Below are 27,565 nucleotides of genomic sequence, written 5' to 3'. Positions count from 1 at the left end.
TTATTATACTCTGAGGTAACGCCAGACTCAAATCATAAATGTAAGATTTAAAAAAAAAAGAAGAATCCTTATACATCAGCTTTTTTTTCAGTGGGAGTGCATTTTTGACAATTAAAAGGAACCTGTCACCAGGTTTTGTCATAATACTCAAATATCACCAGAGTGTCTGGGTGCTCGGATATGCTTGTTACTCGTCAAGCATTGGCGGTGCTTGATTTAAAACTCAAATCCCTGCGTTGCATGTTTGACACCTGTTACACAGCTTCTAAGCATGAGGAGATTGCCTGCCAGTCACTGTAATATCGTAGTTACCTTGGTAGTGACATTACTGTAATTGGCTGAGATTATTGCATCATCAGGTGTATGAAAGGAAAGGTGCCTCCGCGCTCGACTCACTAACACCATTGACAGCTAATGGACAGTTCGCATTGGAGAGACAGAGCAGGCCTGTGTGTGCACAGTTTAAATAATTTTAGTCCTTTAGCATGGAAATTAGTGTTGATGCTGATACTCACCTTGCTTTTCGGGTCTCTCGCCGCATCCCCTCTTCCGGGTCCTCAGCCGTGCTGGAGATCTCTTTCCCTACACATGCGCGCTAGGCCGCTTTGGTCGCGGTCACGTGCAATCCCGGCTTCTTTATGATGCCAGGTTGTACTGACCTGGAAGCACTGTCCTGCCTTGGCTGCGGCCTTTGGGTATATCAAGACACTTCCTGCTAGAGGAAGCACCTGATTGTTATTGTGCTTTTCCGTGCTCTCTTCAGTTCCACTTTGGTTTCTGTATGTCAGGTCCCCGTACACTTCCAGTGTGTGCGTGCTCTGCTCAGTCCCTGCACGCATACAGTCTGTGCGTGCTCTGCTCAATCCCTGTATGCTTCCAGCGTGTGCATGCTCTGCTCAATCCCTGAATGCTTCCAGTGCATGCTCTGCTCCATCCCTGTACACTTCCAGTGCATGCGTGCTCTGCTCATTCCCTGTATGCTTCCAGTGTGTGCGTACTCTGCTCCTTTCCTGTATGCTTCCAGTGCGTGCTCTGCTCAGTTTCTGTGTGCTTCCAGTTCGTGCTCAGCTCTGCTCAGTTCCATTATTCCTCCAGTGTGTGCCCTGCTCTGTCCAGGATCCGGTACCCTCTGTGTGAACCTTGCCGTGTCCTGAGTCCCGAGTTTTCTCTGTGGCTGCTCTGCCCTTCTGTTCCTTGGTGAGTACCCCGATTCTGCTTGTTATCCTGGAGCCGCCCCTCTGGCAGAAGCTATCACAGTGTTTCGCCCTCCTAGGCTTGTCCCTAACGGTCCCTGTATAGGGGTCGGTTCCACCTGGTCAGTTCGCCTGGACTGGTCGTCACTGCAATCCAGTGGGTCCATTCCTGGAATCATAACAGAACCATTCATAACAGCCATTCTAAGGGCTAATATTGTGCTTTGCTGTTTGTATCAGATACATTGTGCATAGTGGTAGAATAAAGGTTCAATGTAGGGCTGAGCGCTTTACAGTATGTTGCTAAATGTATACATGTGGGTTTATGTATAGGTGCTGCCTGGGACGAGATTTGTTTATTTTGGGTGATAACTTTGACTATATTGTCATCAATAGAGTATTACGTGCTTTGTACTACATTTCTGTAATATATAACACTCCCAAAAAGCATAGAAATTTTTATCTGGATTTAATTCCTCATCCATGCAGTATTACATCATATATGGTACATTTCTGTGTTACATAACAATTCCAAAATGCTTGGAAAATGTTTTCTGGATTCAATTACTCACTCATAAATTATTATGTGATGTGTGGTACATTTCCTTTGTATCTAACAGTCAGAGAAAGCACTGTAAAATTTGTCTGCATTCAGTTACTCACATAGTACTACAGCTCTGTGGTACATTTTGTTGGTGTCTAACATTCACAATGAGCATTTATAAAAATTTCTGAATTCAATTCCTTATCCATACAGTACTACGTGGCTGTGGCACAATTCTTATATCTTAGTCTTATATAACACTTCCAAAAATCTTTCAAAAATTTTCCTGGATTCAATTACTTACCAACATAGAATTACCTGGTCAGTGGTCAATTTCGGGTTGCAAAACAAAAAGCATTAAAAAATTATTCTTGATCAAATTACTCACCCATATACTATTACGTGGTCTGTGTTATATTTTGTTGGTACATAAAACTCACAGAAAACATTGTAAAGTTATTCTTGATTGAATAACTCATACATACAGTTTTATGTGCTTTGTGTTACAGGGACAGTGAAGTGGAAATGCTGATGATGGAGCATGCAGACGCTGACAATGTGATGCAAGTGCGCCTATGCCTGTTGGTTGAGCACAATAAACACACCCATCCAAGACACATAGTTTCCTGTACCACTTTGCAGGGAGGTACGGCACATCACTTCTGAAGCTAGAGTAGTGCAAACAGGTGGTCAGTTGGATAGCAGATAATGCTTCCAGCATGCTTGGCAGCAGCACCAAGTATCCCACACAGTCCAATCTCACAAGCCAACAGTCTGGGTCACTTCATTCTCACCCTGATCCTCCTTCCTCCTACCATGTTGAGTCCCAGGAGACTAGTGATCCCACAGTAGGACACTCTGAGAAACTCTTTACAACATTACTTTCTGATTGAGGTCTCTCACCATGCATGTTCCTGCGGCACAGGAGGAGATGCTGTTTAGTGATGTACAAAACTTAGATCAGTCACAAGAACATGTTGGTGTGGAATGGTAAATTTTATCAAGAGAGTAAGATGATGATGATACACAGTTGCCGATAAGTTAACTTATTTTTGTCAAGTCACCAAGTCAAGAGGACCAGGGTGCGGCGGCGTAAGACGAGTTGGTGGACAATGAAATCACTGACCCAACTAGCATGAAGCATGAAGCGCTGAGGGGAGTTCATTGGCAGCACCAAAACAGGCAGAAAGAGGCACTGATGTGACCAAGGGGAGAAAGCGGACAACTGTTCCACACAGCAGTGACACTCCTGAATTCCTACATCAAAGAACTGGGCATTCCCAAGTCTTTGACTTTTATAAAAGAGAGTTATGAGACAAAAAAATGGTCGTTTGTAACCAGTATCATGCCAAGATTAGCAGGGGCCTGACCACTAAGAACCTAACCACCACCAGCATGATCAGGCACATATCATCTAAGTGTCAGACTCGGTAGGCCGAATGCCTGGATCCATGATTGGATCACTTGGTGACTCAATGCCTCTTTCCCTGTGCTATGTGCTTTCCAATCCCCTGTAAATAACACTGGCACTGATGCTTCCCGCCTTGCAAATATCCTTGTACATTCGGACTTACCATCATCAGGCACTTCAAAATCCTTGTCCCAACACAGCATTCAGCTACCCCAGACCTTGGAGCAAAAGAGAAAGTTACCAGCCAACCACTGGACCAAATGCTAAATGGACACATTTTGAAGCTGCTTGTCGTGGAAATGTTGGCATTTCAGCTTGTTGACATGGAGGATTTCCAAGTCATGGCTGCTAGAGTTGAGCGACTTTTCCTTTTTTCGGATCGAGTCGGGTTTCGCGAAACCCGACTTTGTCAAAAGTCGGGTAGGGTGAAATCGGCCGATTATTGCGAAAAGTCGGGGGCCGACTGAAACACGAAACCCAATGCAAGTCAATGGGGAATCAAAGTTGGCAGTGAGTGGAGGACAGGAAAACACCTACAGTGCCCATTTTAATGCCAAAAACATCAATTCTTATTACTTAAGCTTGTCAATTTTAATTTACTTTATAATAATAGTTAGGCATTGAAAACTGGGGGTCATTTGGCTAAAGTTGTGGGGGGTAGGGCTGGCTCAAGATTTTCGTGGGCCCAGGAAACGCGGAATACATCACGGCGGCGGAGCAGGGAGAGGTAAGTATTTCAACTTTGCAAGTGCTGTGATCCTGAGCAAGCAGGGGGGGGCACTCATTGGCACTGGCACAGGGCCCCTCATAGTACGGTGTGTGTTTGACGGCATTGCTTTGTTCAGTGGAGGAAAACTGTAATGAGTAGCAGACTAAGTTAGTAAGCCCAAATAATAAAGTGGGCTAAATGTCTGCCAAAAAATTGTTCATAAATAAACAGGTGGCATAGCTAGGTACAGGGGTGAGCTCCTCTGCTGAGTAGCAGACAGTGGTAGTAGGCGAAAAGTATTAACTGGTGTAAATGGAGGCCAGGGCCCCTGAATATTTTAACTATCATCTATCATTTCAACAAATTTGAATTGGCAGTGCCATTGAAGGATTTAACAGCACAGACTACACAGTGGTGGAGCAGTGAGAGGTAAGTATTGCAAGTGGTAGAGCACTGTTCGAGCTGGGGGGGAACACTCTCTTGTGGGCAGAGGTACTGGCACAGGGCCCCTCATATTACGACGGTGTGTCTGACATTGGTTGTGCTCCACCACTGTCAGTATTAGCTGGCAACCACCGCCCACGGGCTCTTCCACCAGACTTCCTCATTTTTTGGAAAATCTAACCAAAATAACAACCGTTATATGGTACTGTAAAACAAGGCAGAAGGTGTATATAAACTTGTTGAGAATTTAAATCTCCCTTTTTTTGGGAGACTGAACCAAAACTCAGGCCCTGTGCATAAAACAACACAATGTAAGTGGAAGAAAGTGGCTGGCTGATATACGACAAACTAACAGGACTCAAGTATATCCACTTTGTGAGAATTTGAATCTCACTTTTTTTGGGGGGAGACTGAACCAAAACTCAGGCCCAGTGTATATAACAACGCAATCTAAGTGGCAGAAAGTGGCTGGCTGACATACGACAAACTAACAGGACTGAAGTATATCCACTTTGTGAGAATTTGAATCTCACTTTTTTCTTTTGGAGACTGAACCTTCTTCTGACGAAGCTGCAGCAACCTCTCCCTATGCTGAGATTGGCAGAAGTAAGATGGCGGTCGGCATTCACGCCCCTTTATACCCCCTGTGACGCTGCAGAAAGCAAGTCAATCACTGTCATGCCCTTCTCTAAGATGGTGGGGACCGAGACCTATGTCATCACGCTGCCCACACTCTGCGTCCTCCTTCATTGGCTGAAAAATGGCGCTGAAAGCGTCATATGAAACGCGACTTTTGCGCGCAGATCGGCGACCTCATGGCCGATCCCACACCAGGATCGGGTCGGGTTTCATGAAACCCGACTTTGCCGAAAGTCGGCGATTTTTGAATTTGTCCAATCCGTTTCGCTCAACCCTAATGGCTGCAGTTGTCCCTCAGCTTTCAGTCCCCAGCCGCCACTTTTTCTCCTGGTGTGGTATCCCCGCCTTGTACAAGCACTTGTCTAGGAACATCACCCATTCTCTTTCCAATGAGGTTACTGGGATTGTCCACTTAATGACTGACAAGTGGAGACGCGCTTGTTGCCAGAGATGCTACATTTCACAGACAGCACACTGGGTGAACATTGCTAAAGCTGGGGCTGAATCCCACCCTGGCATGGCACATGTGCTCCTGATGCCGAGGAATGCTGGCCCTACTTTTATCATGGTTTCCTCGATATCCTACATCAGTTGCTACACTCCCTACTGCTCCACCTCATCCTCCATCTCTGATGTGTTACTCAGAGCATGTTGCTCACATCAGCCAGAAGCTGGAAGCTCTGCAGCACTGCTTCAGCAAAATGGCCACAGGCTCTGCTGAAGTTGATTTGTCAAGGAGACAAACCGCACACCATAGCAGTTACATAAGGGCATAACAGACCAGAGAGATCTTGGGCTTTTGCCCCTGAATCTTCAATGAGGCATGGTCATGTGTGTTAATGGGCAAAACCTGGTGGCGGATTTGAAGCTTGTCAAGCTCAAACACATACCATGTTTGGTAAATGTGCTCAATTGGTAGTTCAGCAGTTTGTTTAAACATACCCAAATGTGTCAGAGCTTTTGGTCAAGGTACACCGTGTCAGCACTCATTTCCAAAATTCCGCTACTGCCGTGCCGCTTTTGCAAGTTCCAGCTCACCAACTGAAGTATGACATGCCCATATGCTTTAACTCCACACTGCCATGCTGGACACCTGGCATGATCTGTCCCTCTGTGCCTGGAAGTGTTGTGCTGCCTTGCTGCTAGAGTCTTGTCTTAGCAGGTTTTTAGTGACACTAGGGGACATAACAAACATGCACTTTCACTTGTCCACAGATAATGCTGACAGGCTCACTGATAAAAATGTGCAAAACCTGGATTAGTCCCCACTTTTCCACACAACTGGATGACAGCAGCACATAAAGTGCTTTTAATGTTCAATATTTTAATGAGACCCTCGGGTGGTTGCTTTCAAGGGTGTATGGATGACCCTCCTTCTAATGTTTTCCTGGCTTTCCACTTTGTGCAAAGCCTTTATGAGTGTAGAAGTCCATCAACTACACTTTGTTAAGATTATTTTTATCAGACACTATGCTTGGTGCCTTCAAGTTTGCATGAATTACCCTCCTTATAATGTTTTTCTGCCATAGCACTTTGTGTAAAGCCTTTATGAATGTAGGACAATGGCAGCTACACTTGCATAGAAGGACATCAACTACACCTTCAAAATACATTAAAAAACATTCTGGATTATATTACTCATCCACACAGTTTAACATAATTTTTGTTACATTAAGGTTGGTATATAGCACTGCAAAGAAAGGTTTGAAAAAATTGCCTGGATTCAATGACTGATCTATACAGTATTCCGTGCTTTCAGCTACATTTCGATGTTACATAAAAATCCAAAAGAAACTTGAAAACATGTTTATGGATTCAATGATTCATCCATACACTGTAATATGGTTCTTGTTACATCTTGCTGGCACATTTAACTGTAAAAAAACCTTCCAAAACTTTTTATGGAGTCAATGATTCAATCATACACCGTAACGTGATTCTTGTTACATTTTGCTGGTATATTAAACTCACAAAAACCCTTCCATGCATGTGTATGTCATATATACTTGTGTGCATTGGTTGAGTGTGAAGGAGGGAATTCCCAGACACACATTTTCTGCTCAAAGGCTGAGAGATATAAATCTGGACAAGTTATTTTGTATACACCAAAGTTATAGCAATATAGGTAAACTTAATACAGTATACAACTTGCGTCTTGAGAGAGGAAGAGGACTTGAACTCTAGCATCACCTTTTTAGATGTGGCAATCCTAAAAGTTAATATCAATGCTTTACGAAATCTGATCACATGACTTAGTATAACAACACATGTTTCTGGAGTTTGCCCCTCATCAGTGTAAAGCATGCATGAAGATTCAGTGGCTAGCACTGTTACTTTGCAGCGCTGGGGTCCTGTGTTTAAATCCCAGCAAGGACAACATCTGCAAGGAGTTGTATATTCTTCCCTTGTGTGGGGGTTTCCTCGGGGTACACCAATTTCCTCCCACACTTCCAATACATACTTATACGGAACTTAGTTTGTGAGCCCCGATGGGGACAATGATGATAGTGTCTGTAAGCACTACGTAATATGATGGCGCTACATAAGCAATACATAAAAAATAAAGTAATATATATAGTGGGGTAAATGTTAGGGCTCTGATTGGTCTTCTAAGGGGGAATGTTATGCTTTGTCAAAAATGCCAAGTCAGTGTTAGAAGACTTATAGGCCATGCAATGGTCTACTGAAAATAAAATATACCAAGATTCTCTTCAGAGAGGAAGACAACAGGAATTTACATGCCAACTTATGGATGAAGTAATACTAAGACTCAATGTCAATGATTAAATGAGCGCTGCTACAATACTTAGAATAAAAATTCATAACTGTTTCAACAATGTTTGTCAAAGCCAGATATCAGGAAGGATCAAACACAAAGTAGATTTGCTTTATTTAAAAATGACATACTAAATGGAGACAGAGGGCAAATAAAACATAAAAAAATGTGATAAGAGCATTTAAAAATGCACTCTAAAATGCAATTAACAGAACACAAGTAACCTAATTTACCTAATAAGTGCAGAAATGCTGCAGAAAATATGCAACATCAAAATCTCACCAAGTGGGAACATAGCCCAGCAATTTTCTTCACCATAATATGGCCACTTCTTTTCAAGTTATGAGCTCTGCCTAACTGTAATTCTCTGAGCTTCATGTGAAAATACTACAATACTTGTATTCTGACTGCTGATAACCATCAAATATTTTGCTGCCATGAATTTCCATCCAAGTCATTCTAAGAAAAGAGATTACATCACAGTGAATTGCTTAGTAACATTTAATCCAATAAATTCAGGGACAAGTAGAAAGGTGAATGTGATAGATAAAAAGAACAGTCATAGGAAGCTTAATAAGTGTAGCAGGCATAGAAAGAATTAATGTAAAAATTCATAAAAAGTGACCTTTTCCAAAAGCTTGATGATGATCAGCTTCTAATAATTCTGACCTTTCAAGAAGACGGCCTTAATATGATATGGGCAAAACATTACTATTGCACAGATTTATGTTTAAGTAAAACAGGCTAAGAAATATTTAGCAAACAATGTTATTTCTCTGACTGCTTTCAATCGGAGAACCGGCGTAAATGCATTTTACCGTGTTCGTTCCCTTACTAACAGAAAGAGAAGTATTAGTCTGTTCAACATGGCATAGTGTGCAGGTATATTTGTATAAGTGGTAAAATGTCAGATCATTAAGTTTGACCTCAAAAGAAGATTTAGTTAAATCTGTTGAATTAGCTAAATTAAGTCAGACATCTTAACGCTAATTAAACCATAAATAGCAGTTACATACTTTTCCCCCTGGGGCGGTGTGATACTAGTCAAGAAGTCATATTTATTTTTAACATTTTTTTTCTTTAATAAAGAAAATCATGGCTATATGCTACTTACTGTATATCTCATTAAGTGTTGTGTTTCACACGCATATTACAGTTTTTTACACTTAAGCTACAAACTGTTTTGACAGATTGTGTTAAAGAAATACTTGTATTTAATAATTATTTAGGTTAAATTAAAGAAATATAATGTTTTACTAACATTCAGTGACAGTTTCCTTTTTCCATTTTGTGAGAATGGAACTAAGGGATGTAAGAAGAAGGAAACAATAGAGGAGCTTTCTATTGTTTGAACACCTTTGTTGCATTGTAAAGAACATTGAGAGATGTGGATGAGAATCTAGTCATGACCGCAATTACGTAAATCGCGCACATGCAGTCACGTGAACAGCCAATCACGCTAAGAATTCAGGGGAATCAGGACAGTGTGAGCATTCTGCGCTGTGAAGATTTGGAAGGCTGTAATATTATAAAAGAGCCCAGAAAACGGCTTTAAAATATTTAGTTAGTTAACATTTATTATTAACCCCCTTTGTGACCCCTAATATGGATTAAAACAGCAGCCGCTAAAGGGACTTATTTCCTCATCGCTATTTTAAAATGGAGATCGGGAATAAGGCAATAGCACCATCCAGAGGCAGAAAATCTCTGTAGGAGAACACGATCACTGCTGTTTTTTACGCTCTCTGATCACGTGGAAAAAAAGTATGTCTGCTATTAAAATAATTTCTCTCTCTTCTGACATGATATAACATGTCACAGGATAGAGAAATGGTGTCACTAACCCTCGCTCAGTACCTCCGCATCTCCCTGGCCTTCCTCCTCCATCCCCCGTATCTGCACCTCCCCATAATGAAAGAAATTGGAGGGCACATGCGCAACAGTAGAGGGTTTTTCTATTGGTTCCTGACTTTTGATCACTGTGACCCTATCACAGTGATCAAAAGCACAATAATTAGTAAATCACTCACCCCCCATTTTTATTTCTTTCATTCTTTGCCATTAGGGTTATTCTTAGTGCTAGGGGTAGGATTGAGCTTAGGGCTAGGGTTTTTTCTAAAGAAAAAAAAAATGATGACAATATGACAATATGTTCAATATGATGATGAAATGTTATCAAATTATGTGTAGTACGTTTGGGTTCAAAATACTCACTATACTGCTGGTTAAAATACTTGAAGGGTGTAGTTTCCAAAATGGAGTCAGTTGTAGGGGATATCTGTTGTTTAGGCACTAGTGATGAGCGAGTATGCTCATTGCTCGGGTTTTCCCGATCATGCTCGGGTGGTCTCCGAGTATTTGTGACTGCTCGAAGATTTATTTTTTATTTTTATTTTTTGTCAATACAGCTGCATAATTTACAGCTGCTAGCCAGCCTGAGTATATGTGGGGGTTGCCTGGTTGCTAGGGAAAGCCCACATGTAGTCACGCTGTCTAGTAGCCATAAATTATGCAGCTGCATCAACAAAAACTAAATCTCTGAGCAGACACAAATACTCGGAGACCATCCGAGCATGCTTGCGAAAACCCGAGCAACGAGTTTACTCGCTCATCACTATTCATCAAAATCACTAATGACCTACTTACAGCCAAAGCTAACGGACAATACTCTGTACTCCTCCTTTTAGACCTGTCCTCTGCTTTTGACCACTGCCTCCTACTACAGATCCTCTCCTCCTTTTGCATCAAAGACCTTGCCCTATCCTGGATCTCCTCACACCTTTCCAACTGCACATTCGGCATCTCCCACTCCCACTCTACCTCCTCATCCCACCCTATCTCTGTTGGAGTCCCCCAAGGCTCTGTTCTAGGACCCCTGCTCTTCTCAATCTATACACTTGGCCTGTGACAACTCATAAAGTCCCATGGATTCCAGTACCACCTTTATGCTGATGAAACTCAGATCTACCTTTCTGGCCCAGACATCACCTCTCTGCTGTCCAGAGTGTCTATCAGCCATATCCTCCTTCTTCTCCTCTCGCTTCCTCAAACTCAATGTGGATAAATATGAACTCATCATCTTTCCTCCATCTCATAGATCTTCCATACCTGACCTATCTATCGCAATTAACGACATCACGCTTTCCCCCGTACCAGAAGTCTGCTGCCTCGGTTTAACCCTTGACTCTGCCCTGTCCTTCAAACCGCACATCAAAGCTCTTTCCACCTCCTGTAGCCTCCAGCTCAAAAATATCTCCAGAATCTGTCCTTTCCTCAACCGTTAATCTACTAAAATTCTTGTGCATGCCCTCATCATCTCCCGCCTTGACTACTGCAACATCCTTTTCTTTGGCCTCCCTGCTAACACCCTTGCACCTCTCCAGTCCATCCTTAACTCTGCTGCCTGACTAATTCATCTCTCTCCTCGCTACTCCTCCGCAAATCTCTTAACTGGCTCCCATCCCTCAGCGTATCCAGTTCAAATTACTAATACTGACCTACAAAGCCAACCATAACCTGTCTCCTCCATATATCTCTGAACTAATCTCCAGATATCTTCCCTCATATAATCTGCAGTCCTCCCAAGACCTCCTTCTCTCCTCCACACTATCCGCTCCTCACCCCGCCTCCTCCAAGCCTTCTCCAGAATATCTCCCATCCTCTGGAATTCTTTGCCCCATCACACATGACTATCAACCACATCCTTCAGATGGAACCTGAAAACCCACCTCTTCAGGAAAGCCTACAGCCTGCACTGAACCTCAACCTATTGCCTCTATCCCCACCATCCTGTAGTATGTAAGCCCGCAAGGGCAGGGTCGTCACCCCTTTGTATCAGTCTGTAATTGTTAGATTGCTTACTGTAAGTGATATCTGTAATTTGTATGCAACCCCTTCTCATGTACAGCACCATGGAATCAATGGTGCTATATAAATTAATAATAATAATAACAATAATAATAATTAGGCACCTAAGGGGCTCTGTAAATGTGACATAGTGCTCGCAATCTATTTCAACCAATTTATATTCCAAAGTTCAAATATTTCCAGGCCCAATCATGCACCCAAACTGAACTTTTGACTATATATGGGTTATTATTGCACTTGAAAGAAAAGTGTGTAACAAATTGTGGGGTCCACTTTTTGGTGTTACCTCTTGCAAAAATTTAAAAACTGGGGCTGAAGCAACATTTTAGATGTAAAATTTGTATTTTTTGCTCATTCCACTTTGCGTTAATTCCTCTGTACAACATGAAGGGTTAAAACACTTCCTGACAACAGTTTAGAAGTGTTTGTGGGGTGTGATTTTTAAAATGGTATTACTTTTAGGGAGTTACCGATATATAGGCATTTCCAGGTCTATTGAAATGTCAACAGGTCTCTAAAGAAACAGGTTTTGCAAATGTATTGAAAAAATCAGAAATTGCTGCTAAACTTTTAAACCCCTCTAAAATCCTAACAAAAAAATGACTTTTGAAAAATGATGCAGACTAATTGGTAAAGATTGAAAGTTTGAAAATTAATTTAAAAAAAAAAAAATGTAGCTAAAATTCCGATATTTTCACAAATAAACGTTAAGTCATATTGAATAAATTTTATCACTATGATGTACAATGTGTCACGAATAGTGTTGAGCGATACCTTTCGATATCGGAAAGTATCGGTATCGGAAAGTATCGGCCGATACCGTCAAAGTATCGGATCTAATCCGATACCGATACCCGATCCCAATGCAAGTCAATGGGACGAAAATATCGGAATTAAAATAAACCCTTTATAAACTTGTAGGTTCATTCTACATGAAGGAAAACAACTAAGAATAATGTAGGATGTATTGGGGGACGTGGCGGAGACATTAAAGGCACAGAGGTTTAGCCCAATCTAATAGAATAGCAGGATTTTGTTTGTTTTTTTTTGACGTTCGGCGTTAGAAAGATTTTGACTATGTTAATTTTTTTTTATTTTGTCAGATATTGATGTTTCACTACTTCCACGCCCTTCACCTTCTTTTTTACTTCTCCCACACTTTCTTCTTCATTATCCTCATCATCAGCTTCTTTGACATCAACTTCTTCACCTTATTCATCTTCTTCTTCATCTTCTACCTATTATTTTTTTGTTACATTGTTAATATTCTTTTTATTTTACTATTATCTTCTTCATATTCTACTTCTTCATCATATTCTTATTTGTGACAGGCATTCCCGTAGTTGTTATCTATAAAAGTTTGAAGATTACACCTTCCGTTCTGCCTGTCACAAAACAGTTACATTTGTCCGCGTTCAGTTTGGCCTGCAGCATCAGGCTTTATCCAGGGGCACCACGAGGAGGAACGGACTCACCCCCATACACTGCTTAGTCTTCTTCTGCTTATAATTTAGATAATATCTTTTGCTCTGATATTTAGTGTTATGCTTAATGTTCTTCTGCTCTTTGTTCTGCAGCCTCTTGTTCTTCTGCTTCTCGGTCTTCCAGGTCGTCGTCGTCTCCAGGGTCGTCGTCTCCGGGGTCGTCGTCATCGGGGTGGTCTTCAGGGTCATCGCCTCCAGGGTCGTCGTCATCACGGTGGTTGTCGTCTCTGGTGTCGTCGTCATCTTAGGGGTGGTCTTCCGGGTCATCGTGTTTAGTCTCTTGAACTTGGAAATGTAGCAGAAGGTACAAGAAGGCTGAGAAAATGCCGAGAAACAGCTGATGGAACTGGAACTCGGATGGCTACCCGAAGGTCCAAGAGCCAATGGAACTACTGAGGACCAGCTGACATTACTGGAACCCGGTTACTAAGCAGGAGGTACCCGTGCCTGAAAGCACTACCAAGGACCACCTGACGTTGGTGGAACTCGGATACCCAGAGGGAGGCACCTAAGCCAAAGGCTCTGCCCGGAACCAGCTGACGGTACTGGAACCAGGATGGGGAGCAGAAGGTACAAGAGCAAAAGACACTGCCGAGAACCAGCTGACGGTGTTGGAACCCGGATGGGTAGCCGAAGGTCCAAGAGCCAATGGAACTACCGAGGACCAGCTGACGTTACTGGAACCCGGTTACTAAGCAGGAGGTACCCGTGCCTGAAAGCACTACCAAGGACCACCTGACGTTGGTGGAACTCGGATACCCAGAGGGAGGCACCTAAGCCAAAGGCTCTGCCCGGAACCAGCTGACGGTGCTGGAACCAGGATGGGGACCTATTCAAGCTTGTCTTCCTAGAGCCCCAACTAGCAGTGTTGGAGCAAAGGGTCAGCAGGAGGAGGAGAGGGAGCAGAGTGTAGGCCGAAGCCTGCACTGGCGGCAGCTTTGGGTCTGTTGTGTCTGCGTGGCAGTTGCAGGACACGTTGCCGGCTGCACAGCAGGGGAACAGCTGGCGGTGCTGGACCCCACTGACACATTGGCTGGTGTTTTTCTCTGTGCAGCTAGCAGTACCGGGCCCCAACTGGTGGTGTTGGAGCCCGGGCTCTGCAGGGGGAGCAGAGTGTAGGCCGAAGCCTAATTGAACCAATTTCAAAGGTAACCTTTAACCCCCCCTCAGGGGTTACAAAGTAGAAGAGCCACAGCTTATGCAGCAGTAGTGCTGCACAAGTCAAAGGTTGCTCTTTTAATTTTTCTCCTTGCACACGCTGAATGAAACACGTATAACATTTAGCCCTTTATACAGTCAAACTATGTTGGAGGCGCGAGTTCCCTTCGTAATGAGATGCAGCACAGATGTCAAGAATCCCACCTTGGTGCTGGGCGCAGCCTCCTGAGCGTTGTTATTTGCTGTACAGGAGTCTGCGCTGTCATGTTATCCCCTGGCCTAGCGCTGTTAGCGCTGCCCATCTTCTGACATCATTTAATGTCGGCCGGTGCGGTTCGAGATGACCATGAATCCCAGCCCCGCAGTGTCTTAACATTGTTAAAACACTGCGGGGCTGGGATTCATGGCCTGGCGCAGCACATATGTTCGCCTCTCACACTCGGGTCCTTACACCCGCTTCAGACTGTGCGGCGTCAGCTGATCCCTTATTGCATGCCACGGCCATGAAGCCGCACAGTCTGAAGAAGGCGGAAGGCGATGAGGGACAGGCGAACTGATGCACTGCTCATGCCCATCAATCACACCCTCGCAGTCCCAAAAAATAAGACACCGAGGGGCGTTGTGTGGGTCAGGGCGGCCGCAGAGGCGCAGGCAGCCAAACAATGATGCCAGAAGATGGGCAGCGCTACCAAGGGGGTTGCAGCGTGTCATTACAAAGGAAAGTCACACCTCCGGGACGGTTAAATGGTCACACAGAGGACACATTTTAGACGTGTTTTCAGTTCCACATGTGCGAGGAGAATACGTTTATGAGCCACCTTGCACACATGCAGCATTACCGCTGTACAAGGTGGCTGTAAAACATACAAATGCCTGGGGGAGGGGGGACAGGTTCCCTTCAATTTCAGTTCTTGTGTCTGCGTGGCTTTTGCAGGACACGATGCCGGCTACACAGCAGGGGAACAGCTGGCGGTGCTGAACCCCACTGACACATTGGCTGGTGTTTTTCTCTGTGCAGCTAGCAGTACCGGGCCCCAACTGGCGGTGTTAGAGCCCAGGGTCAGCAGGAGGAGGAGAGGGAGCAGAGTGTAGGCCGAAGCCTGCACTGGCGGCAGCTTTGGGTCTGTTGTGTCTGCGTGGCAGTTGTAGGACACGTTGCCGGCTGCACAGCAGGGGAACAGCTGGCGGTGCTGAACCCCACTGACACATTGGCTGGTGTTTTTTTCTGTGCAGCTAGCAGTACCGGGCCCCAACTGGCGGTGTTGGAGCCCGGGCTCTGCAGGGGGAGCAGAGTGTAGGCCGAAGCCTAATTGAACCAATTTCAAAGGTAACCTTTAACCCCCCCTCAGGGATTACAAAGTAGAAGAGCCACAGCTTATGCAGCAGTAGTGCTGCACAAGTCAAAGGTTGCTCTTTTAATTTTTCTCCTTGCACACGCTGAATGAAACACGTATAACATTTAGCCCTTTATACAGTCAAACTGTGTTGGAGGCGCGAGTTCCCTTCGTAATGAGACGCAGCACAGATGTCAAGAATCCCACCTTGGTGCTGGGCGCAGCCTCCTGAGCGTTGTTATTTGCTGTACAGGAGTCTGCGCTGTCGTTTTATCCCTTGGCCTTGCGCTGTTAGCGCTGCCCATCTTCTGGCATCATTTAATGTCGGCCGGTGCGGTTCGCAATGACCATGAATCCCAGCCCCGCAGTGTCTTTACATAGTTAAAACACTGCGGGGCTGGGATTCATGGCCTGGCGCAGTACATATGTTCGCCTCTCGCTCGGGTCCTTACACCTGCTACAGACTGTGTGGCGTCAGCTGATCCCTTATCGCATGCCACGGCCATGAAGCCGCACAGTCTGAAGAAGACGGAAGGAGATGAGTGACAACAGGCGAAGATATGCACAGCTCCTGCCCGTCAATCACACCCTCGCAGTCAAAATAAATAAGACACCGAGGGGCGTTGTGTCGGGCAGGGCTGCCGCAGAGGTGCAGCCAGCCAAACAATGATGTCAGAAGACGGGCAGTGCTACCAAGGGGGTTGCTGCGTGTCATTACAAAGGAAAGTCACACCTCAGGGACGTTTTAATGGTCACACAGAGGACACATTTTAGACGTGTTTTCAGTTCCACATGTGCGAGGAGAATAAGTTTATGAGCCACCTTGCACACATGCAGCATTACCGCTGTACAAGGTGGCTGTAAAACATACAAACGCCTGGGGGAGGGGGGACAGGTTCCCTTCAATTTCAGTTCTTGTGTCTGCGTGGCTTTTGCAGGACACGATGCCGGCTACACAGCAGGGGAACAGCTGGCGGTGCTGAACCCCACTGACACATTGGCTGGTGTTTTTCTCTGTGCAGCTAGCAGTACTGGGCCCCAACTGGCGGTGTTAGAGCCCAGAGTCAGCAGGAGGAGGAGAGGGAGCAGAGTGTAGGCCGAAGCCTGCACTGGCGGCAGCTTTGGGTCTGTTGTGCCTGCGTGGCTGTTGCAGGACACGTTGCCGGCTACACAGCAGGGGAACAGCTGGCGGTGCTGAACCCCACTGACACATTGGCTGGTGTTTTTCTCTGTGCAGCTAGCAGTACCGGGCCCCAACTGACGGTGTTAGAGCCCAGGCTCTGCAGGGGGAGCAGAGTGTAGGCCGAAGCCTAATTGAACCAATTTCAAAGGTAACCATTAACCCCCCCTCAGGGGTTACAAAGTAGAAGAGCCACAGCTTATGCAGCAGTAATGCTGCACAAGTCAAAGGTTGCTCTTTTAATTTTGCTCCTTGCACACGCTGAAAGGAACACGTATAACATTTAGGCCCTTACACAGTCAAACTGATTTTGAGGCGTGAGTTCCCTTCGTAAAGAGACGCAGTACAGCTGGCAAAAATGCCACCTTGGTGCTTTGCGCGGCCTCCTGAGCATCGTTATTTGTTGCACAGGAGTCTGCGCTTTTGTGTTATCCCTTGGCCTTGCGCTGTTAGCGCTGCCCATCCTCTGACATCATGTAATGTCGGCCGTTGCGATTTGCGATGACCATGAATCCCAGCCCCGCAGTGTCTTAACATTGTTAAAACTCTGCGGGGCTGGGATTCATGGCCTGGCGCAGTACATATGTTCGCCTCTCGCTTGGGTTCTTACACCCGCTTCAGACTATGCGGCGTCAGCTGATCCCTTATCGCATGCCACGGCCATGAAGACGCACAGTCCGAAGAAGGTGGAAGGAGATGAGGGACAGGCGAAAAAATGCACCGTTCATGCCCATCAATCACACCTTCGCAGTCCAAATAAATAAGACACCGAGGGGCGTTGTGTGGGGCAAGGCGGCCGCAGAGGCGCAGGCAGCCAAACAATGATGCCAGAAGACGGGCAGCGCTACCACGGAGCTTGTTGCGTGTCAATACAAAGGAAAATCACACCTGAGGGACGTTTTAATGGTCGCAGAGGACTCATTTTAGACGTGTTCAGTTCAACCTGGGCAAGGAGAATAAGTTTCTGAGCCACCTTGCACACATGCAGCATTACTGCTGTACAAGGTGGCTGTAAAACATACAAACGCCTGGGGGAGGGGGGACAGGTTCCCTTCAATTTCAGTTCTTGTGTATGCGTGGCTGTTGCAGGACACGTTGCCGGCTGCACAGCAGGGGAACAGCTGGCGGTGCTGAACCCCACTAACACATTGGCGAGGTGTTTGGCTCTGTGCAGCCAGCACATCTGGGCCCCAACTGGCGGTGTTAGAGCCCAGGGTCAGCAGGAGGAGGAGAGGGAATAGAGTGTAGGCCGAAGCCTGCACTGGAGCAAGTTGAAAGGGAAACTTTAACCCCCCCCCCAAGCGTTTGTAGCTGAAAGAGCCATCGTGTACAGCAGTAAAGCTGGAAAAGGTAAACTTAGCTCTTTTAATTATGGTCCTTGCACATGCTGAACCTAACACTTATGAAAAGTGTCCCCTCCTACCGTGATACCGTCCGGTTGGTGGAACTTTCCTTTGTGATGTGACGCAGCACAGCCGTCATCCTTACCCCCTTGGCGCCGTGCGCCGCCTCCTCAGCGTTGTTTGAATCAGTCTCAGAGCCTGCGCTTTTAGGTTAGCCCTTGGCCATGCACACATTTTGCGCTGCCCGTCTTCTGACATCATTTGGTGTCAGACTGGCTGCGCCTGTGCGGCTGCGCTGGCCGAGATCCCGCCTCGCAGTGTCGTCTAATGTAATCCCACCGCGGGCCTGGGATCCGTGGCCATGCGCAGTGCATATCCTCACCTCTCACTCCCCTCCCTATGGCTTCTTCAGACTGTGCGGTGTCACGGCCGTGGCATGCTATTAGGGACCAGCTGACACCGCACAGTCTGAAGAAGCCGTAGGGAGATGAGTGAGAAGTGGAGGTTCAGATATGCACTGCGCATGTCCATGGATCTCAGGCCCCCAGTGGGATTAAATCAGAAGACAGTACGAGGCGGGATCTCGTCGAGCGCGGCCGCACAGGCGCAGCCAGCCTGACACCAAATGATGTCAGAAGACGGGCAGCGCAAAATGTGTGCATGGCCAAGGGCTAACCTAACAGCGCAGGCTCCGGGACTGATTCAAACAACGCTGAGGAGGCGTCGCACGGCGCCAAGGGAGTAAGAATGACGGCTGTGCTGCGTCACATCACAAAGGAAAGTTCCACCAACCGGACGGTATCACGGTAGGAGGGGACACTTTTCATAAGTGTTAGGTTCAGCATGTGCAAGGAGCACCACGAAAAGAGGCACTTTTTCCCTTTGCATCATTACTGCTGCACAAGGTGGCTCCTTCAGTAACAAACGTTAAATTTAACTTGTTGTGCCTGCGTGGCGGTCGCACTACACGTTGCCGTATACACAGCAGGGGAACAGCTGGCGGTGCTGAACCCCACTAACACATTGGCGAGGTGTTTGGCTCTGTGCGGACAGCACTTCTGGACAAAACTAGCGGTGTTGGAGCCCAGGGACAGGAGGAGGAGGAGGAGGTGGAGGAGATAGGAGGGATTGCCACACACACAGCTGGGGAACAGCTGATGTTACTGAACCCCAATAACAGAGGAGGGACTGTAGGGACTGTGCGGACAGCACTTCTGGACGGCAACTAGCGGTGTTGGAGCCCAGGGACAGGAGGGGGAGGTGGAGGTGGAGGAGATAGGAGGGATTGCCACACACACAGCAGGGGAACAGCTGACGTTACTGAACCCCAATAACAGAGGAGGGACTGTTGACTGTGCGTACAGCACTACCAGGCAACAACTAGCGGTGTTGGAGCCCAGGGACAGGAGGAGGAGGAGGAGGTGGAGGAGATAGGAGGGATTGCCACACACACAGCTGGGGAACAGCTGACGTTACTGAACCCCAATAACAGAGGAGGGACTGTAGGGACTGTGCGGACAGCACTTCTGGACGGCAACTAGCGGTGTTGGAGCCCAGGGACAGGAGGGGGAGGTGGAGGTGGAGGAGATAGGAGGGATTGCCACACACACAGCAGGGAAACAGCTGACGTTACTGAACCCCAATAACAGAGGAGGGACTGTTGACTGTGCGTACAGCACTACCAGGCAACAACTAGCGGTGTTGGAGCCCAGGGACAGGAGGAGGAGGAGGAGATGGAGGAGATAGGAGCCCGCCTCGCAGTGTCGTCTAATGTAATCCCACCGCAGGCCTGGGATCCATGGCCATGCGCAGTGCATATCCTCGCCTCTCACTCCCCTCCCTACGGCTTCTTAAGACTGTGCGGTGTCACGGCCGTGGCATGCTATTAGGGACCAGCTGACACCGCACAGTCTGAAGAAGCCGTAGGGAGATGAGTGAGAGGTGGAGGTTCAGATATGCACTGCGCATGTCCATGGATCTCAGGCCCCCAGTGGGATTAAATCAGAAGACACTGCGAGGCGGGCTCTCGGCCAGCGCGGCCGCACAGGCGCAGCCATCCTGACACCAAATGATGTCAGAAGACGGGCAGCGCTAAGTGTGCCTGGCCAAGGGATAACATAACAGCGCAGGCTCCGGGACGGAATCAAACAACGCTGAGGAGCCGGGGCACGGCGCCAAGGGGGTAGGAATGACGGCTGTGCTGCGTCATATTACGAAGGAAAGTCCCACCTCCGGGACGGTTTTACGGTATCAGTGGACACATTTTATAAATGTTAAGTTCTGCGTGTGCAAGGAGCTAAACAAAAATAGCTACCTTTTCCTTGTGCAGCATTACTGCTGCACAAGGTGGCTCTTTCAGTAACAAACGCCTTGGGGGGGGGACAGGTTCCCTTACATTTCAGTTGTTGTGTCAGCATGGCGGTCGCAGGACACATTGCCGGCTACACAGCTGGGGATCAGCTGACGTTACTGAAACCCAATAACACTGGGTCGTATGTTTTGACTGTGCAGACGGCACTTCTGAGCCTCAACTGGCGGTGTTGGAGCCCAGGAATTAAATTTCAGGTGGTAGAAAGATGAACACAACAGGAGACCTGGATACTGTAGACAGTCACCTAATTATTTAATCAGGAAGAGGAGTGGCAAATTCCTGCGAGATCCAGGCCTTGTTCATTTTCAGGAAAGTAAGCCGGTCAACGTTATCGGAGGATAGTCGCAGGCGACGGTCAGTTAGTACACCACCTGCAGCACTAAAGACACGTTCCGATAATACACTGGCCGCAGGGCAAGACAGCACCTCCAATGCATACTGGCTTAGCTCTGGCCATGTATCCAGCTTTGAGACCCAAAACTTGAAAGGTGAAGAGCCGTCTGGGAGTACAGCAAGAGGGCAAGACATGTAGTCTGTCACCATCTGACGGAACCGTTGCCTCCTGCTGACTGGAGCCGTCTGTGATGGTGTAGACTTTTGTGGCGGGCACAGAAAACTGTGCCACAGTTGGGCCATACTGGTCTTGCCTTGGGCAGAGGCACTGCTTCTGCTCCCTCTTTGTGCAGAGCCTCCACCACTGCCTGGACGCACTGAGCTGCTTTGGAATGCACTAGCAGCACTTCTCTCAGTTGGAATGGAGAAGATGATGGAATTCACCAGTGTGTCTTGGTACTCCCGCATTTTTCGCTCCCGGTTCAACGGTGTGATGAGGCTTTCTATGTTGTCCCGGTAGCGAGGATCGAGGAGGGTGAACACCCAATAATCAGACATGTTGAGAATGTGGGCGATGCGGCGGTCGTTTCTCAGGCACTGCAGCATGTTATCCACCATGTGCTGCAGACTGCCAACTGCCCAAGAAACGCTGTCCCCTGCTGGAGGCGAGATCTCTGCCCGCTCGTCATCACCCCACCCTCGCTGTACACACTGAGTACTGGACAATTGTGTAACTCCCTCCTCTGGACGGATGTCTTCCTCCTCCATTGACTTCTCCTCATCCTCCTCACAAACTGTCCCCTGCCTACGCGTTTGTGAGGAACCACGTGGCGCTGACTGTCCAGAAGATGATGGAAATGCTGAATCCTCATCCTCCACCTCTTCCACAACATCATCCCTTAGCGCTTGCAGTGATTTTTCAAGCAGGCAGATAAGGGGGACAGTCATGCTGACTAGTGCATCATCTGCACTCGCCATCCGCGTGGAATAATCAAAGGGATGCAAAACCTGGCAGACATCATTCATAGTGGCCCACTCTGTGGTTGTGAAGTCTGTACGGCGCTGAGTGCGACTTCTTTGCGCCTGAAGCAGCTGGTACTCCATTACAGCTTGCTGCTGCTCACACAACCGCTCCAACATATGTAACGTGGAATTCCACCTGGTAGGTAGGTCACATATGATGCGATGTTCCGGCAGGCGGTGTCGGCGCTGCAGAGCCGCAATGCACGCTTTTGCCGTGCTGGAACGCCGCAAGTGAGCACACTCTAGGCGGACCTTGTGCAGCAGTGCATCAAGATCCGGATAGTCCCTCAAAAAACTCTGCACGACCAAATTGAGCACATGTGCCAGACATGGGATGTGAGTGAGGTTGCCGAGGCCCAGAGCTGCCACCAGATTTCGGCCATTATCACACATTACCATGCCTGGCTGGAGATTCACTGGCACAAACCACACATCGCTCTCCTGCTTGATGGCATTCCAGAGCTCCTGCGCTGTGTGGCTTCGATTCCCCAAATAAATTAATTTCAAGACGGCCTGTTGACGTTTGGCCATGGCTGTGCTCATGTCGGTCGTAACAGGTAAACGTTCATCACGGGTCCATGTGGAGGTGGACTGTGACGGCTCCTGCAGCGATGATTCTGAGGAACTGGTGTAAGAGGAGGAGTCAATGCGTACAGAATGGATTCCTGCAATCCTTGGAGTGGGCAGGACACGTCCTGCGCCACTTGCACGATCTGTACCCGGCTCAACGACATTAACCCAATGGGCAGTGAGGGAAAGGTATCGCCCCTGTCCATGTTGACTGGTCCACGCATCGGTGGTGAGGTGGACCTTGCTACTGACGGCGTTCAGTAGCGCGTGTTTTATGTGTCCCTCCAGATGCTTGTGCAGGGCAGGGACGGCTTGCCTGCTGAAGTAAAAGTGGCTGGGCACATTGTACTGTGGGACTGCCAATGACATCAAGTCACGGAAGCTGTCAGTCTCCACCAGCCTGAATGACAGCATTTCCAGTGACAGAAGTATGGCAATGCCTGCAGTCAGAGCCTGTGCTCGTGGGTGGTTTGACGAGAAAGGCCGCCTTTTCTCCCATGCCTGTACTACCGATGGCTGTAGACTGGGCTGGGAGTGTGTGGATGACTGGGAAAGTGGTGCTGCGGGTGGAATTACAGTGGGTCTCTGGACAACAGGGCCAGAGGTTCTTCCACGGCGATCCTGGGAGGAAGCCGAACCAGCTGCGTGTGAGCTGGAGGAAGAGGCAACACGAGCTGAAGAGGTGGTAGCTGCCGCTGTTGGTTGGCCTAGCTCTTCAGTGTGTTTTTCTAACTCCGCCACGTGCCTGGTGCGCACATGTTTCCACATGTTGGAGGTATTGAGGTTGCTGACATTTTTCCCTCTTTTGACTTTTTGATGACACACCTTGCATTTGACATAGCAAATGTCATCTGCAACTGTGTCAAAAAAGGACCAGGCACTGCAAGTCTTGGGAGCGCCCTTTTTGGCTTTTGGAAGAGACATGCTCCTAACGGGTGCCAAAGCGGAGGCTGCAGGATCCGCAGTCTTCCCCCTCCCTCTCCCTCTTTGGGCCGTACGGGGAATCTCTTCCTCAGAGCTGCTCCCACCACCTCCCTGTCCCTCACGCCAAGATGGGTCAAGGACCTCATCATCTACACTACCCTCTGCCCCCAACTGCTCCTCCTGGGTAGTCTCAGCAGCAGAGCACGCACCAGTAAGTGGCACCTGAGTGTCATCATCAGCTGATGCGGCCTGCGATGTGGTGAACGGAGCCACTGGCCCACCCGCCTCTTCAGAGGAAGAGAGAAAAAGCTGTTGGGCATCACTGCACCCTGCCTCTTCTTCCATTTCTCCAATGCTGCTTGGCTGGCCCCCTGTTTCCAAGCCAAGAGATTCAGAGAACAGAAGTAGAGACGGCTCCTGTCCTGGGCTCTCTGTCTGCCTGGGCAATTTGGCAGGTGGTTAAGAGACAGATGGCTGCTCTCCAGTGCTCTGTGTCTGAGAGGATGTGGCACTAATTGAAGTTGATGCATTAGCTGCCATCCATCCGACAACGGCTTCAATTTGTTCTTCACGCAGCAGCGGTGTACGGCGCTCTGCGACAAAGCTGCGCATGAATGACTGTTCCCTGGTGAAAGTGGGTGCTGATGAGTCACCGGTGCCCGCAGCAGGCACAGAGTCCCCACGTCCCCTCCCTGCTCCGCGCCCACACCCACGCCCACGTGCCTTACTCACTGCCTTCTTCATCTTGGTTGACTGATAAAGATAAGCAGAAAAGTACTAACGGCTTTGTGTGCTTATTCCTGAACAACTCATCACTGAACAAGTCATTGATAGACCATTATTTTTAATCTTTAAAGACTCCATAATAACAGGGTCTGTACCACAGGACTGGCGTATAGCAAATGTGGTGCCAATATTCAAAAAAGGGGCAAAAACTGAACTCAGTAATTATAGGCCAGTAAGCTTAACCTCTACTGTGGGTAAAATCCTGGAGGGCATTCTAAGGGATGCTATGCTGGAGTATCTGAAGAGGAATAACCTCATGACCCAGTATCAGCACGGGTTTACTAGGGACCGTTCATGTCAGACTAATTTGATCAGCTTCTATGAAGAGGTAAGTTCAGGACTGGACCAAGGGAACCCAGTGGACGTAGTATATATGGACTTTTCCAAAGCTTTTGATACGGTGCCACACAAAAGGTTGTTACATAAAATGAGAGTAATGGGGATAGGGGAAAATATGTGTATGTGGGTTCAGAGCTGGCTCAGGGATAGGAAACAAAGGGTGGTTATTAATGGCGCACACTCGGACTGGGTCACGGTTAGCAGTGGGGTACCACAGGGGTCAGTATTGGGCCCTCTTCTTTTTAACATATTTATTAATGACCTTGTAGGGGGCATTCAGAGTAGAATTTCAATATTTGCAGATGACACTAAACTATGCAGGGTAATCAATACAGGGGAGGACAATTTTATATTACAGGATGATTTATGTAAACTAGAAGCTTGGGCTGATAAATGGCAAATGAGCTTTAATGGGGATAAATGTAAGGTCATGCACTTGGGTAGAAGTAATAAGATGTATAACTATGTGCTTAATTCTAAAACTCTGGGCAAAACCGTCAATGAAAAAGACCTGGGTGTATGGGTGGATGACAAACTCATATTCAGTGGCCAGTGTCAGGCAGCTGCTACAAAGGCAAATAAAATAATGGGATGTATTAAAAGAGGCATAGATGCTCATGAGGAGAACATAATTTTACCTCTATACAAGTCACTAGTTCGACCACACTTAGAATACTGTGCACAGTTCTGGTCTCCGGTGTATAAGAAAGACATAGCTGAACTGGAGCGGGTGCAGAGAAGAGCGACCAAGGTTATTAGAGGACTGGGGGGTCTGCAATACCAAGATAGGTTATTACACTTGGGGCTATTTAGTTTGGAAAAACGAAGAAAAGGGGTGATCTTATTTTAATGTATAAATATATGAGGGGACAGTACAAAGACCTTTCTGGTGATCTTTTTAATCATAGACCTGAGACAGGGACAAGGGGGCATCCTCTACGTCTGGAGGAAAGAAGGTTTAAGCATAATAACAGACGCGGATTCTTTACTGTAAGAGCAGTGAGACTATGGAACTCTCTGCCGTATGATGTTGTAATGAGTGATTCATTAATTAAATTTAAGAGGGGACTGGATACCTTTCTGGAAAAGTATAATGTTACAGGGTATATACACTAGATTCCTTGATAAGGCGTTGATCCAGGGAACTAGTCTGATTGCCGTATGTGGAGTCGGGAAGGAATTTTTTTCCCCATGGTGGAATTACTCTTTGCCACATGGGTTTTTTTTGCCTTCCCCTCGATCAACATGTTAGGGCATGTTAGGTTAGGCTATGGGTTGAACTAGATGGACTTACAGTCTTCCTTCAACCTTAATAACTATATTTAACTCCTCCTAACAGGTATAAGAAACACTAATTTTCTAAAGTGTGGACTAGACTTTAATATGAGCTAATGTGGCCTACACAAATGTAAAGTGGTGTCACTGGTGTGTTTGGTGAACTTTATTATTTATTTATTTTTTGGGGGCTGAACTGACAACAGATAGAGCTGCAGTCACACGGAGACCGTGCAGACAGCCGTAAACGGCGCTGCAAGGCCCAAAAACCCTCCTCTACGTTATCCTATGTAGTGTTTTTCCACAAGTTAGCTGGAGACGGGTGGAAAGACACTAATAGGAATTTTTTGAAAAAATGTGCAGCAGCCTGCACTACTTAAAACAAAATGAAAATTGATTTTGCGGTATGACGCAGTGAAGAACCCTGAGCTGGAGACAACCAGGCTATGGCTGCTCACAGACTACAGGGCGAGCTGCAGTCACACGGAGACAGTGCAGACAGCCGTAAACGGCGCTGCAAGGCCCAAAAACCCTCCTCTACGTTATCCTATGTAGTGTTTTTCCACAAATTAGCTGGAGACGGGTGGAAAGACACTAATAGGATTTTTTTGAAAAAATTAGCAGCAGCCTGCACTACTTAAAACAAAATGAAAATTGATTTTGCGGTATGACGCAGTGAAGAACCCTGAGCTGGAGACAACCAGGCTATGGCTGCTCACAGACTACAGGGCGAGCTGCAGTCACACGGAGACAGTGCAGACAGCCGTAAACGGCGCTGCAAGGCCCAAAAACCCTCCTCTACGTTATCCTATGTAGTGTTTTTCCACAAATTAGCTGGAGACGGGTGGAAAGACACTAATAGGATTTTTTTGAAAAAATTAGCAGCAGACTACACTACTTGGAAAAAAAAAAAAAAAGAACAGTATGAGGCAATGAACCACCCTCCCTGAACTGAATACAACCAGCTATGGATGGCCTATGTGGCTTCACTCAGACTAGAGAGTGGGCTGCACTCACACACACACACACACACACAGACCTTGCAGATCGCTGTGAAAACAGCGCTACAAGGCAAAAGCAAGGTGAATAGTAGGTGAACACAGCGGTTGCTAAATTAGCCTTTGGAAAGCACAAAGAAGCAAACCCCTAGCTCTAAACTGGCCCTCAGTCAGCAAACAGCGTCCTGTCACTAACTGAATTCACAGCAGAGTGAGCGCAAAATGGCGCCAGCGACTTTTGAACTGCATCATGACATCATTTCAGCAGCCAATCACAGCCATGCCAGTAGTTTCATGCCCTCCATGCTGAACAGGATGTGGCCAAACTTGGAATCATTCTCATTGGCTGAATTTGTGCAGTTTGAATCTGTGAACTTCCGATTCCGGTATCCGATACGCGGCAAGTATCGGAATCCCGGTATCGGAATTCTGATACCGCAAGTATCGGCCGATACCCGATACTTGCGGTATCGGAATGCTCAACACTAGTCATGAAAAAAAATACAATTTCAGAATCAGTGGGAGATGTTGCATGGTTCCAAAGATATTGCCTCATAAAGTGACACTGGTCTGATTTCTAAAATTTTGACTTGCTATTAAGGGTTAAGATTAAGAATAATATTTCAAAATGATGAGTGTGACATTTGCATTGCAGTATGCTCACTTCGATGTCCAAAGGTATGAGAAAAAAAAAACAGTTATTAAATTTTTTCAAATTTTGATGATGTTACAGGTGAATCAGACTGATAATTAGAAAATAAAACATTCCCTGCTGAATAATACCTACACTTGGCTTTGGCACATTGACTAACAACTTATTCTCAGATTTTTACAAGGCTTCTATCATGTGTCTGAGACTGTATG

Source organism: Ranitomeya variabilis, chromosome 3 (genome assembly GCF_051348905.1).
Source record: "Ranitomeya variabilis isolate aRanVar5 chromosome 3, aRanVar5.hap1, whole genome shotgun sequence".
In the NCBI taxonomy this organism is placed as follows: Eukaryota; Metazoa; Chordata; class Amphibia; order Anura; family Dendrobatidae; genus Ranitomeya; species Ranitomeya variabilis.
The sequence above is the reverse complement of the archived record's forward strand: the minus strand, read 5'-3'. Positions refer to the sequence as shown.